This window comes from Miscanthus floridulus, chromosome 14, assembly GCF_019320115.1.
Source record: "Miscanthus floridulus cultivar M001 chromosome 14, ASM1932011v1, whole genome shotgun sequence".
Classification (NCBI taxonomy): domain Eukaryota; kingdom Viridiplantae; phylum Streptophyta; class Magnoliopsida; order Poales; family Poaceae; genus Miscanthus; species Miscanthus floridulus.
Genome location: NC_089593.1, coordinates 16,542,154 through 16,547,240, shown reverse-complemented (window position 1 = coordinate 16,547,240; position 5,087 = coordinate 16,542,154). Strand labels below are relative to the sequence as shown.

General features: G+C 45.2%; 1 pseudogene; it reads right to left on the bottom strand.

Annotated features, from left to right (window-relative positions):
• Positions 1-2,037: 2,037 nt before the first annotated feature.
• LOC136503108 (uncharacterized) lies at positions 2,038-4,628 on the bottom strand (annotated as a pseudogene).
• Between the last annotated feature and the right edge of the window lie 459 nt (positions 4,629-5,087).

The window sequence follows — 5,087 nt, the reverse complement described above, 5'->3', positions numbered from 1 at the left end:
TCGTTTTTTACTTAAAAAACCAAATTTTGCTCACAAACGCCATTCAGTTTTGTAATTTGTCGATGCACACAACGTGTAATTCTAAAAAAAAACTAGGATACGGCTGTACAGCTGCTACATTACATGCATTTGATTTTGATACATGAAGATACAAGAATCCTGTTGTACTATACACCGAAAGCTACATTCCTGGGCTGGGAACAATCATGGATTGTTGCCTAGTAGTATTAGTAGTGGTGGGCTGGTGGCCCTGGCAGCTTTGTTGGGCTGAACTTTTATGCCCCTAGGCCCCTCTTGTTCGATCTCTCCGCATTGGCCTCATGATCAGCCACCGGCCCATTAACTTTTTTTATTTTGAGTAACACCGGCCCATCAGCTGCACATTGAGGTTCTGGCTCTGCCACGCGTTACTAGGAGCCCAACTCACCTACGGTTGAAGCCAGCCCAACCCAAGCTAATTTTCCTTTTTTTATCAACACAGGATGTAAGGGGCCCAGCGAGCAGGGATTGCAATTTTGTCTCACACTCTCACTTGTATGTTCAGATTTCCAACTTCCTAGATCGATAATGCTTGGCCATGGGCGTCCGTGCCAAACAGACGCCCCGTGCCTCAGTCCGTCTCGCTGCTTTCTCCCACCGCGTGCCTCATCCCGTGCCACTCGCTCGCTTGCTTTTCTCCCACCCGTCACGCACCTCACTTGCGCCGTTCGCTCCTCGCTGTCGCGCGCCCCACCCGCACCGCTCGCTCCTCGCTCCGGGCGCGCGCCACCTGCTCCCTCTCGTAGCACGCTGCCTTCCCGGCCGAGCCAAGGACGGTGCTAGTGGTGGTTGTGCTCGCGCGCCGCCGCTGGTGCTGGTGCTGGTGGTGCTCGTGTGCCGCCGGATCCCAGTACGACGACAATTGACCAGCCTCGACCTTCACCTACCCTATGTTGTAAATATATGTTTCAAGTGTTTCAGACTTTCAGAGGTATGTTGCAATTGTTTCATATGGATGTTGCAAAAGCAGACGGGATGTTGCACATGTTGTAAGTGTTTCAGATGTATGTTGCAAGAGTTTGTTAAAAATGTTTCATCTATTTCAAACGTATGTTATAATTGTTTTAACTGGATGTTGCATATGTTATAATGACTATGTTGCAAGTGTATGTTCCAATGTTTCATCTGTTTTAGTCGTATGTTGCAACTGTTTCATCTGAATGTTGCAAAAGTAGATCTCGATGTCGGGTGGTCGAGCGAGGAAGAGAGAGCTAGCGTGGGAGCAGCAGCAGCGCTCCACCGAATGATGCACTTGTCGGGATGTCGGCTGTAAGCTAGCAGTGGCATCAGCGTTCCACCGAAGGACGCGCTGGCTTACGCGGCCCTAGAGTGGGTCCTCATCACGCTGCTCCTGATCGACTAACGGCCTGCTCAACTATGCCATCGCCATCGCACGGGAGCCATCACGGCATTGTGATGCCTGCGCGGTGGGTGGGCTCTCGTATTACGTGGACGCAACGGATGCGCGGGGGACGGGATAGGGAGCGGCAGGTGCGTCGAATGGGAGCTGTGTCTAGACGCGGGCATGGGGCCGGACGTCCGGGCGCTAGCCTTGCCGTTCCTAGATTCCCATTGTTTCTGTGTCAACTGTGACGATCGAGTAACAGACTAGAAACATTTTCACAGATTCTAGTTTAATTTTGTACCACTTTTGTCAAAAGATTTATGACATGGCAGATTTATTCGGTGCGCCTGTTTGCACAACAGCGTGAATTTGAAGGATGGCAACTCACCTGACACCAAATAATCCACAAGAACAATTTAGTCAAGTGATGAAACACAGAAGTATCACACATGTTCATGATATAACGCGGCGAAAGCACAATATCTTAGCCAATAGTTCAACACAACAGGCCCAAGCAGTTACACAATAGTTCATTCAACATAACAGGCTCAACACGTTAGGGACTACTTATTTATAGGGTCCAATAAATAATGATCGTACCATCGCTACTCTGATGTTGCACTGAGTCATATAGATCCTGTCATCATCAAACCTTAAGGTGAAAAGAGCTCACTTAAAAAGTCCATTATCGACCACGCAACCTTCATGCGCATCTTAGTGACACCAACAGTCATAACTTCCTCTTCTCTACCGATGATCTTGGGAGTAAAATCAATGGTTTGTTTAGACTTACCGTCACTGGTTTCGGCAACAATTATCAGCATATCCTTCATATAGACAGATACGACGGATCGCATAAGCTTGATAGCTCCAGTGCCATCACCAGCCATGCCACCAACCACTTGACTATCGTAAAGCACAATGGTGTTCAGGATACTGGTGGTCTGGGCAGTGATTTTCCCATTAAAGTCTCCTTGTAGAACTTCAATTGCAATAGTACCCTCCACTGCATCTTTCACAACTCCGTACAGCACATTCACAGTGCTAAGCCTGGTAGCAAAAGAGTCACTTTCAAGCACACATTGCTTCAACCGTCGACGCTCTATGCCACGGATCGATAGCATTCCTTTACTGAGTTCTTTGTCCTGCCCTTGATGATCCTTAATCTTCAAATCAATCTCAACATAGTTCGGACCTATCAGTGCTGAGTACTCGTTTTGGACCTGTCAAGGTCAAAGATTCATCCTACGAAAAAGTTTACATTGTAGGTTAAGTGTTATGTTATATTTCTCTGAATACAATAATGTTGTAATCAAAATAGAATGATTACAGCCAACCAACATATGTAAACTACTACCACATATGAAACAGTTAATGATCAGTTTACATGTGGTATCACGATGCTGTAGGTTCATATGGTTGTACCATTAAGCATGGTGTTGATATAATAAAATGTGATAAATAATTTCCCTAATATAAGAAACAAATATTATGCCAAAGGGTTCAAATATAATTCATTAATATATTATACATACTTATGTTCACATAAATTTTTGTAAAATAATGTTTAACTTTAGGTTTATTCTGTTCCATATAATATCCACACCACACCCTAGAAACAGCAATGTACTTCTATTGGACAACAATTGGATCAGTGTGTAAACATTTCGTGGAATCCCATAAGACAAAGGATGTTGCATCACCTAGTTCTCTCTACCGGTTGTTCATGGACCTTGGGATGCTAATTGTGCCAACCAAAAAGACTTGAAAACTAACACATCACAAGTTTACCCTCCATACTGAACATCTGCAATTTAGTAACATTTGAAAACTATACAGATTGTCTAATATTCTGGGGATTATTGATCAGTAGCGTGTAAATTTCCAACTTTCAGCACCAAAAATAAATTCAGAACAAGAAACGAGGATGAATATCACACAGGTAATTGACCAACTAACCACTAGCGATTACTTTATTGATCAATAGAAATCAATTGCAGGCCAGTGTAATTTTGCAATCCTTGTCTAACACATAATAAATACAAGCAGTTCTTCATTTAGAGGAATAGTGCTGCCAATCGGCCCAATGTACATACCTCAGAGTTGATGAGTTGGCATTGATCTCTCTCACGGCTGAAGAGATAAACACACCTCTTGTCCAGACTGTCTCTGGCAATTACAGTGCCATACACATTGATGGGGAAGCCAACATTCAAAGTGGTTATTCTCACAGAGAGAAGAAGTTTATTCCCTCACACAGTTCATAGTCGTCCTTATTTTTGTAGACAACATCAGTAAATCTCATCGGACCAAGGGGCACTGTGGTGTGAAAAGTAAAATAAAAGAATCAAGATAGGCTCTATACAAATAAGACTCAAGCTAACCGTTCAAGATAGTATAAATGTTGAAGTGCACATGCACTTGCCAATCCAAGACAAAAACTCAACAGTGATGACCTCCGCTAGAATAGATCAACAAAATATATTTAAAAGCACAAACTAACATAGAATGGAGTATAATACTCTGACCGTGTAAAATTTTGTAATTGTTCATGGCCAACAATGCGGTAGATATGACTAAAGGTCAGGGTAGGGTAGGGCAGAGCAGAGGAATTGATCTGATCAGAATTGAACACGGAGGAGAGTCTGTTACCATAATCCTTTAGTCATATAAGATTCAAACTAATAGTTCAAGATAGTATAAACGGTGAAGTACAATTGCAATTTCGAATTCAAGAGATAGAAATTTGGACAGTGATGACCTCTGCTCGAATAGACAAACAAAAAATATTTGAAAGCACAAATAACATAGAATATAGTATAATACTTTGATCATGTAAGCAATACTGTAGATATGACTAAAGGTCAAGGCAGGGGAATTGATCAGATCAGAACTGAACCGATAGGATAGACTTACACTCCTCCTCGAGATTGAATTTTGTGAGGTCGGCGAAGGTAAATCTGGTGTAGTACTCGCCCCCTTGCTTGGGATCGAAGTCGAGGATGCTATCTTCCAGCATCTGCTGTAGATCATCCTCTTTCTTCTCTCGTGCCATCTCCCGCAGATACCGCATCCGTTCCGCCTCCTCGGCCAATTGCTTTGCCTCGTCGACGTCGATGAAAGGTTCCAAGCCTGAGAGCTTCTTACCACAATCCTTCACCACAGAGGAGAGTCTGTCCGAATCTGATCCCAGGGGTGCACGCAGGACAGATCGTGGGGTGAAGTCGCGGCGCCCACAAGGCATGGATCACTACGGGATATAGTTGCTTTGCCAAGTGCCCCCAAAAACACTCGGCAAAGCGTTTGCCGAGTGTTACACTCGGCAAACGACACTCGATAAATTTCTTAACGGCAAACAATCTTTGCCGAGTGTTTTTTGTCGGGCACTCGGCAAAGACTCTGCCGAGTGCCCAAAAAACACTCGGCAAACATTTTTTCGAAAAAAATAAAAAAAAAAACAAGCCGGCCGTCGCCACCCTTGCCTCCCGCCGCCACGCCACGAAGCCCGCCGCCACCAGCACCAGCCCACTGCCACGCCACAAAGCCCGCCACCGCCAGCACCACCACCACGCCACAACCGGCCGCCGCCACCACCAAGCCCACCGTCGATAGCACCAGCCCGCTACCACCACGCTCGCGCCACACGCTTGGGCCTCCTTGCGGACCGCTACCTCGCGAACGCGTTGCTCGCCTTCTACGTCCG